Source organism: Protomyctophum bolini (assembly GCF_963924005.1).
Source record: "Protomyctophum bolini genome assembly, chromosome: 18".
In the NCBI taxonomy this organism is placed as follows: Eukaryota; Metazoa; Chordata; class Actinopteri; order Myctophiformes; family Myctophidae; genus Protomyctophum; species Protomyctophum bolini.
Window position 1 is genome coordinate 19,706,582 of NC_137879.1, and position 12,500 is coordinate 19,719,081.

Sequence of the window (12,500 nt, forward strand, 5' to 3'; positions counted from 1 at the left end):
AACGGCAGTTTTCTTTTATTGCTAAAGCACTGTGGCTGGGATCCCAGACAGCACCGCATGACCTCGCCTCCAAGAGTCCCAACGATGTGGTCGCAGAATGATGCACCGTGGGGTAATTTCAGACTGGTGGACAAGGCCTCTTCACACCAACGATGCTAAAGCCTTATGTAATGTCCTCTATGTCTCTCGCTCTCTCTCTCTCTCTCTCTAGATGTGGTGTGGTGTCGTTAGCGTTGATTGTTAACGTTTATTTAATTTCTCTCGGAGATGGAGCCTGGTGTGAGATGAATGGGAACGCGGAAAGCAGTTTTCAACCAGAGGTTTCTGGTTCCCTTTTGGGCGACGGCAGGCGAGTTAAAACTACGCGGTGGTCAGGAATACCGTCATTTTGGCGCGGCTCAGCGCGTTGCTCAAGCGTTTACACAGGGCGGCTTATGGGGGAGGCATTAGGAAGGGAGACATTTTCACTGCATAAATAGCTGTGGTCAGCGGTAACAAAGGAGAATGGTAGGCCTGCACTCCCTCCATTTCTACCCCTTGCTCACTTATTGGATTTTGGCATCATGATGGGGGCGGTGGGACGGTTGATTTTGCTTGAAAGTTTTTTGGTGAAGGATAGAGGCGGTAATGGAGCAATAACAGGCTTATCTGGCTCTCTGGAAGCATCACGGCGGTTGGGGTGATAATGCTTGTGGACGGCAGCGTACGGAGAGGTCTTTTGTTTCCCTAATGCCTTCCCTCCTACAGTATACCTCATAGCTTTATGGTAGATGATGCTATGGGATATTGAATAGGGTGGCGGGGAGGCCTTGATGTGCTCTTCGCCGTCATATGATAGCGGGGATATGGTTTATGGTCTTATGGTGTGGCGGGGTGGGTGTTGCGGGGAGGGGGGAGGGGGAGCACCAAGGCGCTGATGGGAAATAGACGGATGGCGAGTGCGCAGGGGGGTGTCAGGAGCTGGCCACGTGACGAGGGAAAAGTGGGGGGAGGTTGGGGCGGGGGGGTGGGGGGGGCACTGGGTGACTGATTAACCTGTTTACCTCCCTGAAAATGCTCCGGGCACCATTCTGATTAAAGTTCAGACTTCCATCTATCATCGCTTGAGCCTGCCCGATATACCTCCACCTCCTGCACCACACCGCCAACTGCCAACCGCCACCTTCCAGCAGCAAAATGAACGACGTCCCAGCCTAACCTAATATTGCAGCCTGGCCCGACGGCTTCATTTGCATGTCAACCCTCCCCATCTGGTGGCAGAGCAAACCCTCCTCCACAAGTCTTCATCCACCAATCTCTCTCTCTATCTTTCTCTCTCTCTCTCTCTCTCGCTCTCTCTCTCTCTGGTTCTCTCGCTTTCCATTAGTCATCCTCCTCTCCTCTCAGCAGCCCCTTTAGCTCCTCGTCCAGTTCCAAATTAAGACCCCCCCCCCCCCCCCACCCCTCACCACTGTAGTGTCTTGGCTGTTCTGGATGGCAGTGGATTCGACGTGGTTCTTAGCAGCCGTCTCCAGCAAGCTTCTCTTAGCACCTTTTGACAAGAAGCGATTACCGCAGTTTCACGATTTCTGTCAACGGCCCGGTCTAAAAATACTTTGAGAAATGGGCTACAGAGCGGATGGAGGGAACATGATGCGTTTTAAGAACACCGTAGCCGCCCGCACGCGATGTTCTGGTCACTCATGCACGAATGCACAAAAGCTAGCCCTTTTCCTGCAGGCTGCAGCACAGGGCTCGGTGCATGTGAGGACGTCCGAGGTAATGTGAGGACTCAGTCAGAGCTCACGAGCATGCATGGGCAAGTGTGAACACAACGCACAAGACAGGACAGGCTACACACAGGCGCCACATTGTAAACAGTCCACGCAGTCTGTTTTAATGACAGCACGTGAAATCCAAATCCATGCTGTTGTCTTGTGCCCCCACCCTGTCCATCCCAGCTACCGTCACCACCACCACAGAAGATTTTGTCAGTGCTCACTCTCTCAAAACATTGGAAGCGCTCTCCCCAAACGCTAGCTGTGGCTTCCTTGTCGTCAGCGGCAGAATATTATTTAGGTCAGTGTTGCCTTTGTACTGAAACCTCTCGCTCCCAGGGAGCCGTCCATGCCGTTTTATTTGAGAAATGCTTCTTTGTTTTACTGTTCCCTCCATTCTCTCACTCCATCGCTCTCCGCCTCGATCCGTCTCTGTCTCTCTCTGCCAGGGAAGGCTGACTGGAAACACATGGGCAGAGAGAGGTCTGCCCAGTCACGTCTTAACACATGATAGCTATTGTCGCCTGTGCCAATATACAATACAATGCAATGCGACCTGACCCTCTCAAAACATAACACCCCCACCCCTCTGTTTCTGAAATGCCACTGCGATGGATGGCATCAGTCAACTCCTTGATTCAGGATTTAGTGTTTTGGTATAGCGAGGGACAGATGTGTAATAAAAGAATAAAAGTATTCCCTTTGAGTGGAGCTTTGTACTCATGGGCTCTCATTACTCCAACGTTAGGCAAGCTAAAAACAAAAGCCAACGGATTGTTGTTGTTTCTGTGCTTTGCCACATGAAAGGAGGCCCAAATGTGATTCCCCTGTTTGATCAAAGCTCAGTGCGCTGCAGAGAATGACATGATGGGAAAACTAAATGAGGATTAGAAGATTTGTGTTGTTGATTTGCAGTCGGTTGCAGTTTTACATGTGCCCTTGCAAATACACGCGCTCACACGCGCACACGCACGCACGCACGCACACACACACACACACACACACACACACACACACACACACACACACACACACACACACACACGATCACACCTGTGTGAAGTGATGGGTGCTATTATCATCATCTCATTCTGGCCAATCACAATTTGCCTCCTCACTTTTGTCTTCAGGGTTTGTGTTTAGCCAATGTTAACACTCAAAGCTGGCCACTCATTGTCAATGGCATCCAATGTTTGTGTTGGGACAATGTTTGAGTTTAAAACCCTCAAAGCTGGACACAGGAGGGGCTAGCGCATCGCTTCACGCTTGTAGATCTACTACTTTGGATATTTTGTGTACAAAACAACAACAAAAAAACGAATAGTTAAAACATGGAGAGAAGAGGTTTAGTGCCCGGCGGTGGCATACTGTATACACATATGTGAATGATGCTGTTTCCCATCTAATGAGTAGACACACAGGATGAAGTGAGCCAGTGCTATTAGGGTCCTATACAGTATATGAGGTATCAGGCCTGGGGGCAGTAGGGAGGGTTCAGCTCTGATCAGACAGGCCTGTGTGGAATCACAGCAACCTATGATGGACGGATCCAATCCCACCGACGGTACTCATAAGACACACACACACACACACACACACACACACACACACACAAATGCAATCAGCCACCCCACACATGGACAAAGACACAGATTCATCCCCGCACGCACGCACACACGCACGCACGCAACACACACACACACACACACACACACACACACACACACACACACACACACACACACACACACACACACACACACACACAGTATACGTATACCCACATACACAATCGGCTTCCATATACACTCATGAATGATTAAGCCTCCAGAAAGACACACATACATGCACAGACATATACACACCTCCACGTACACATAATAGAGACATGGAACATCTTCAGTCATACGTACATGTACCTACTAGAGAATGCAATGTGCATGCGTGCGCGTGCGTGCGTACGTGCATGCGTGCTTGTGTGTGTGTGTGTGAGAGAGAGTGAGTGAGTGAGGTCAGCAGGGCTAATACAGTCCCCCTGGCTGTTTTCAAGGTTAATGTTGGACTGCCAGCAGGCTGCTATTAGCAGGCTTCAGATGGCTTCCACCCCACAGACAACAACTGATCTGTCCCACTGGCAGACCTCCATTCAAGATGTCACGGCTTCATCCCCCAAGTGTCACTCACCTCTCGCTGGGCCCGATTGGGCCTAGCTCATTATTTCACATTGGACTATCAGTTCCTGCTGTCTAAGCTTTAGCAATCTCGTCCATTAAAAGGGATGGGGTTGCAGCCTCGCACGCGCTCACACGTCTTTCAGCACATCAGATTGGGGAACCCGGGTCATTGGCTATTAATTCCTGTTGTGTAAGTGTATCAGATTTAGTTCATTAGGAGGACGGATGCCACTGGTGGCGTTTTTGCATATATCATTTAGCTCCTCGGAAAGGGGCTGTTGTAAATCAGCTCCTAATAAATGGTGACAGAGCTTTAGTAATATGGCACATTAAACAGGCCGTGTTACCGCTTCAGAGTCACTCACCTCTTCAAACGCAGGCTATATATCATTATCTTTCATCGGCTAGTGATTCCTATTGTCTGAGCTGGAGCCATCTGCTCCATTAAAGTGATAGGTGTAGCTTTACACGCTCTGGTGTTACTTAGCTCTGCAGGTCGGGTCGATAGAGTTATTAGACTGCCATCCTGGAGGCTTTTTCATGTGTTATTTTATATGGGCTGTTTGTATGAATAAGCTGCTACAGTATGAAGTTGAAAGGAAACCCCCAGAAAAACGCAAAACAACATAATGCTAGTAGGTAGGTAGGTAGGTAGGTAGATACTGTAGCTAGATAGATAGAAATAGATGTAGACTATTTGTTAATGGCTGAAAATTACAACATTTTCACAATTTTCTAAAATAGCTCAAATAGATCTACAAAGCTCACAACGCACCGTATTGTGACATGTTGTGTCAGTTTGTAGATCGACTATCTTCACTATGCGTCATCCCACAAAGTAATGGATATAGCCTAAGTGGTTATGGCATTTGGCAGGGTCATTGTCTGGTCTCAAGGATGCTGCGACTGTGTATTTTGCTGTTGATGGACACATCTGGTCCTTGTGATGGTCAGTCCTCTGACCTTTCTTTTATTGGACAGCCTTGGACAGCAACCGTGCCAACCTGCTGCTCATCCATCCATCAATTCATTCATCCATCTTCAACCGCTTATCCAGAATCGGGTCGCGGGGGTAACAGTTCCAACCGAGATTTACAGTCTTCCTTTCCAAAGCAACTTCCTCCTGGGGGAACCACTGCTGGTCATCAAATGATTGCCTTAGGAATGCGACAAACGGCCCAGGCGGTGGCGTAACCGTCTGGGCACCCGACTGGTGATCCAGTCGCAGTGTGCCGCGGGTTCGACAGGGCCCTTTACTGCATGTCTTCCCCCATCTCTCTCCCGTTTCCTGTCAGCCTACTGTCTGTCCCTTCAAAAACCAATAAAAGGCGTAAGCCGCAAAAGCATCTTTAAAAAAAAGGAATGCGACAAACAAAAACTAATCCATGAATTCAAGTCTCCATTGTTTAAGTAATCGATAGAAAAAATGTCATTTTGTGGGTGAACTACTCCGTTAATACATTATTTTGTTAGTTATCAACACTTATTATGGTAGTATAATAGTATAACAAGTTAGATTGGAAACACGATGTCCAGTGGCACTGGGTGGTACAGTAGCAGTCACCATTGAAGTCATGCTTTACTCATTCCTGTTGCAGAGTACATGCACAGTTTGGTAGGATGCACTCCTACTAGTGTTCCTATTCAACTTTAAACAGTATCTTATCCAACAATGGTGCATTATTAATGACAAACGGCTCACAAACAGAGTGAAGCTGATCTTGTATTTCAAACTGTGTGTGCATGTAATCACAAGGCATCATAGCCTTCTAACGACCGAAGTGGACGTAACTTGTCGGCTGTTGTTGAACATGGGCATTGCTTTAGATTCTAAAGCAATGCTGGAAGTCTTTAAATAACTGATAAACCTTGATACCTATTATGATTCCTTGCCACCTTCTAAAGTACTCAATATTTCTAAATGATATGCCATATAGTTTAAAGAATGCTTGCTGTGCGATTTATGCGGATACACAACAATATACAGTATGCTTATGCAGAGAATGGCACAGAACTCAGCAGTATTATTACAAGATGAGGTCATGCAGTTTTCTAAATGGGTTACTGAAAATAAGATGAAACTTAATATTTCGAAAAACCAAATGTCTTGTTATTTGCTCAAACCATGCTCAGAGAAAGGAACACAGATTAAGTGTTTCTTTGGATGGAGCTCACATTGAACAAGTTAAGGAGGCCCGATTGCTGGGAGTTACAATAGATGAAAGACTTAATCTATTGTATTTCAATCATAAGGAGGAGTGCCAATTTTTTAATTAACTCAACCACGAAGCAAGTTATACAATAACTTGTCTTGACACATCTTGACTATTGCCCAGTAATCTGGTCCAATGCATCAAAACAAGAACTAAATAAAATCCAGCTGACCCAAAATAGAGCTGCGAGACTAGCTCTACATTGCTCATTTAGGACCGGCATTGAAATAATGAATTGTCATGGGTGAAGGTAGATGAGACTAGAGACTAGCTTGTTGTTTGATTCTGTTTTTTAAAAACATCTACAGTATACATCACATAAACCTATAGTCATCTCAGCTGTTGCTTGCAAGTGATAGTCACAACTACGGCACCAGGCAAGCTATGAGAGGTGCTTTCACCCAGCTCAAACTGTTATGTATAGGGCAATCACTTACTGGAATAGACTTCACAACATTTAACATTAATCACCAGGTTTTCATGGTATATATTCTATTGATTTTGTATGTAGTGTACTTTAAGGTATATTTTTAATGCATAACTTTCGCAATTTAAGATAATTGTTTTTGTCCTTGGTATGTACATGAATGTGCATACTGTATAGGCTATTTGCTCTTTAATTATTATTTTAATATTTGCAAAATTATTAATATAATTAATTTGACCCCAGGAAGAATAGTCTCTGCTGAGGCCGTGACTAATGGGGATCTAAAATAAACATAAACATAAAGTTTAGAAGGTGGCAAGGAATCATAATAGGTATCAAGGAATCATAATACAGTATCAAGGTATCATAAATATCCTTGATATTAATGCATTCATCCTTGAAGTAAATGCCTTCTTAGAATCTTTAGATCAGCCCCAGAGGGGTTAACCAAACATTTTGCAACGAGTTGCATTTCTGAATGTGCAAAGTAATGAGATTTTCATTACTTTGCATAATAAAGAATAAAGAAATCCATGTTTCTAAGTTAATATTTCAGTAAAAGCACATATTTAGGTAATAGTTTTTTGATGTACACGTCTGCGTGTGTGGCACTGAAAACTCCACAGATTTATCGGTGTGATTTGGGTGTCTGGTTTAATCTTAGTTTTTCACTGACGTACAGTCTGTGTGTCAGAAAGTCAGACACAGGCCGGCTGACACAGGGCACAGCATCAACTTGCCCACTGTGAGATTCTCACTTGCGGGTCGAAGTTGATATTGTGGGGTGTTAGGGTAACACCCCCAGTGTTTGGTGTGTGATATCTTTTTATGGATCTTATAACTTACCAACAACAGGATGCATCCACCACAACATCCACTGTCCACAGGCTGTTGAGAGCCACTGTTTCATGTATACTGTTAATTTGCGACAGTTTCCTTACATATATAACTTTTGGCGGCTGTCATATGAAAGTTTCTTATGTGGAAAAGGGATCGGGTACATCTCCTTGTGCTGCAGGGAGCGCTGGGCCTGCGTGAATGGTCTGTCTCTGACAGTTCTTCTCCCTCCTTTTATTATTATTATTATTTTTCCCTCTTCAAATAACGCAGCATGAGCATTTTTCTGACTGCTATACATGAGTAGATTACAGACTGCTGCGCCTGTTTTACAGGTTTCTCTCTGCAGTAATAGAGTTATTAGGCTGCCAAGCTGAAGTGCGCACGATATGCACATTTTCAGTGCAAAACTCCTCTAGCCCAGAAACTGTCCTAGCTGAGATACATTTGAAGTCCCAAATAGATATTTTATAGTCCCCGGGACGTAGCGACCCCCTTAGTCTGGAGCCCTGATGCCTGGGGTGACGGACTAACTAACGGGAAATGAACATTTTCATAGTAAATGCGACCTGCAGACGCAATAAACATAATTCCCTTCAAGACAGTAGTCTCTCTGTTGTACTGTACCTATGACCCATAATATGATGGTGTTGCGCATCGATAATAGCAGATCCACAAGCTCACGTGTCCCATCTGCGATGCGTTGTGACCTTGTAGGTCTGCTATGATCCATGTGTAACACCCGGGAATCGAACCCTGGTCTCCCGCATGGAAAGCCAACATCTTATCACCACCACTAAGCCAAAGGGATATCCCTATTAGACTTTGGAGGCCATCAGGCTGAGGCTGAGAGCCACTCTGCTACCCATGCAGATCGCACACGCACAGCTCATTTGTAAACAGCCTCTCAGAGCCAATCTATGACACCCCCAGGTTGTTGTATTGAATACTGGTTGGATTCAAGGCTTGCAGCATTTGTATTGGATGAATAAATCTCCTGCGATTTATTGGCTAATCGACAACTTTTGGGGTGTTTAAGTCGTATTCTAAAAACTCAGTAGTCATGAATACCCCGGCAGGCCAACCTAATGAATCCTGCATGTCATATCCTCGTTAGGCGCTTTGCAATGTCAGCCGTGTTGTTTATGACATGTTTGGATCACTCTGGAGACAGTGGAAAAAGAGCATTTTTGCATTGTTGACAGGCATATAAATGAATGAAATAAAACGTGACAGCAGGTTAACTACCTACATAGTTCCTGTGTGTCTCTAGGGGGCCCATACAGGTGGCCCAGTTTGTCACGATGAGAGATTTAAGACTGCTTTTATTGTTTGGATGCATTTTGGTGAAAGCTGAGCAGTCATAAAAGCGAAGACAAATTTATGGATGTGTTGCCCTGTGTTGTTGCGTGCTAAAGAATTATGGTGGGAAATCATGCCGTTTATTGTTGTCAGCTTTCATCCTCCGCTTTCATCCTGTCTCACTTTCTTTTTGTCTCCGTCTTTCTTTGTCTCGCCTCTTTTCTATATTTTTTCTCTCTCTCTTTCTCCCTTCATTCAACCACTCTTTCTCTCTCTCTCTCTCTCTCTCTCTCTCTCTCTCTCTCTCTCTCTCTCTCTCTCTCTCTTTCTTTCTTTCTTTCTCTCTCTCTCTCTCTCTCTCTCTCTCTCTCTCTCTCTGTCTCTCTCTCTCTCTCTCTCTGTGTATGTCAGTGCTTTGGTCGCTGTGGATGGTTGAGAATGCATGAATGTCTGGTGCAATTTAAAGGAATTATTTTGTGTCCAGTGTGAAGGTATTTCGCACTCTATCTACAGACCAATTATTACCTCCGCTGGTGCCAAGCTCTCTAACAATCTCTCTCTCAGAAAGCATACATGTGATGAATTTCAGTCAGGTTGTCCTCAGCAGCAGAGCACTAAAACATCCCTCCACAGGATCACCAGAAATCTCTGGATTAATCCTGAACCTCGTGTTGTGAAAGATTATAAAAAAATGTAATTTCTTCTGCAAAGCATGCAAAGTTGACGTCTCCATTCAGTTGGACATGGTCGATTGCAGATAGTTACTTAGAAGTAGCATCATACAACATTTTACAGGTACTGTAGCAATGCTACTGTATAAACTGCTGCTCACAATACTGTTAGGTAGCCAGGTATTACTGTATGTAGCCTTGCTTTTATACATAAAGCATTATGTAGTGCAGTATCCTCCCTTTTCTATGAACCATTATGTGTCACAAGATAGTCTTACATTTCTATAAACCATTTTGTTTTACAGTATGAAGACTTGCTTTTCTACAAACCATTCCACAGTTCCATTGTATAATGTACTGTATATCAGTATCCGTGTCACTGACTCCCTGAATGTATCTCCCCCCTTTATGGTGTGTGTGTGTGTGTGTGTGTGTGTGTGTGTGTGTGTGTGTGTGTGTGTGTGTGTGTGTGTGTGTGTGTGTGTGTGTGTGTGTGTGTGTGTGTGTGTGTGTGTGTGTGTGTGTGTGTGTGTGTGTGTGTGTGTGTGTGTGTGTGTGTGTGTGTGTGTGTGTGTGTGTGTGTGTGTGTGTGTGTGTGTGTCTACGCCCACGCGCAAGTGCTTGTGAACGCATGCGCTTTCAGCCACAAACTGATCACATAGGCTGTCAACTTTGCACAGAAAAGGGGGAGGGACACGGAGAAAACGGAGAGAGAAGCCGAGAGGAGGAGGAGGTGGAGAGAGAGGAAGAAGGGAATCAGAGGAGGAGGAGGGGGGGGGGTGCGATAAAGCGCCTGAGTCCATATGAAGACTGATGATGTTGTTGACTCACTGTCTCCTGGATGCCAATCAATCAATTAGCCAATCAATAGTCATCTTGTGAGCCCCGGAGGACGCTGGGAAAAAGCTCCTAGAAACACTCCAATCAATTACTTTTCACCTCCACCACAGACACACATACAGTACACACGCACGCACGCGCATACAAGTATGTGATTTGATCATTCATACAGTTGTACACGTGCACGCACTTACTGTATGCAAAATGTTTAACTCATAACCACACACTTACTGTACGTCCGGAATTAAACTGCTTTAACACGCACGCGCACACGTGCATGCACGCGCACACGCACACACAAGCACATGCACACACAATTCTGAATAACTGTCTTCAGAATGACACAGCATGGCAAGAGGACAAATGAATGGAATTGTCTCACCAGCACTACGACACCCGCCTCCTGCTACCTCTCCTCTCTCTCCATCTCCCTTCATCTGTTTCTCTCTCTCTCTCTCTCTCTCTCTCTCTCTGCATGTCTGTTTGCTGATGCATGTCAGCAGTTCAGTTCAGTAGTGGCCATCAGCAGCTATAGGAGGCTACAGTGTAATACACTTAATGGATAGGCCTGGCAGCTTATGGCCGTCCATGCATTTTTAAATGGGAGTTTTATGACTGCAAGAAAGCGGGAGCAGCGGCTATATGCTTGATACACCTCCCAGCATCACCCTGGTCATATACGTGTGTGTGTGTGTGTGTGTGTGTGTGTGTACGTGTGTTTGTGGTGGTGGGGTGCACGTGCATGTGTGCAGCGGCTGTGTCCTATTTGAGCGGGCAACATTCATCGCGCTTTCTTGTTCGACGGCGAGCAAGTCATGCTTGGCCGACACGAAGTAGACGTGTACGAGGATATCCGGTGTCCAAACGTTGTTTGTCCGTGTGATCGACATTGTCATGCTTCCCCTACGCATCCTATACACTATGTTACACGATTCAACAGTGTAGTCCTTGTTGTGGTGTGTGACTGACTTCTGACTTCTGAATGACATTTATGATCATTTACTTGAAGTGAGTGACAGTCAGATACTTGCCCTCGCACTGTACCGGTATATGTTCCAAATGCATTCTGTTTCCCGGTCCGTACAAGAGCTTTAATGCACCGGTTCTCAACCTGTGGACCCTCAAGTGGCAAAATACTACTGATTTTAAATGTATATCTCTGCTGTCGGGGAGAAACTCAGGAAATTAAGAAAACCATATATTTTTATAACAATGCAATACTGCCTCATCAAAGTTGGTATTTCGATTTTAAATATTGTCAATTACTACTACTACTACTACTAATAATAATAATAATAATAATACATTTTAATTATATGCATGAGAGGGGGAGAGGTGGTGCTTTAGCAGACATTTTGATGGTCGTTAAGAGGTTTTGTCCAAAGCGCTTTCCATTGGTTCAATATTGTTTTAACCAACACATAGACGTAAAGTGTTCAATACCATTGATTTATGAAGAAAAAAATCTAAAACTAAAAAAATGGTTTCCTCCTGACAGCGACAATATTTAGAAAAGAAAAGTGTAAAAAAAGAAAAGGTCATGTTATTTTTTCTTTCAAACCATAAAAAGTGAGTTTTCATTGTGATACCAGTAAATGAGTATATGCTACATTAGTTCCATTGTACTGATGTGTATCGTGCATAAATGCAAGCATGCCTTCAAACACATTTGGCACACATGCACATACACATCCTGTACACACACACATACACAATATGTCATGGCGGTCATGAACCATATTAATGACCCTGTCCCATCTGTTGTGTTTACGCGTGTGTGTTCACAGATTTACTGTCGAAATGTGTTTGCGTGGTTGGTTTATGTCTTTTCTTAATCCCTCCGCGGTGGATTATTTCCGAGGACCAGAAGTTTGCCCATGTGACGCAGGTTAGAATCGCAGGAAGGTCATGCGGCATGTCGCCTGTGGCCATATGCCTTCATTCGGACCCAAAAAACAATGTCCTCTCCAGTCTCTACCGAATTCCACCACACTACTCCACACACACACACACACACACACACACACACACACACACACACACACACACACACGTCACTCACACACGTCACGCGGCCACAAAAAATAATCACTTGCACAATAACAAATATAAATATAAACACACCATTTAAAAGGTACACAGGAAATTGGAATACAAAGGTCAGCCCGGGTCGGGGGCATGTACTGTACTGTGTGCTCACATACTCTGGCAGCAGGTCGTGTTCACTCAACACGCACAACATGCACACGCTGAAAAACCCTGAGCCTTCCTGACCCTAT

At 44.8% G+C, this 12,500-nt stretch overlaps 1 protein-coding gene across 7 annotated transcripts in view; it reads left to right on the forward strand.

The window, feature by feature from the left end:
• Window positions 1-12,500, forward strand: part of raraa (retinoic acid receptor, alpha a) — a 220,865-nt gene that overhangs the window by 75,671 nt on the left and 132,694 nt on the right. The window lies entirely within an intron of this gene.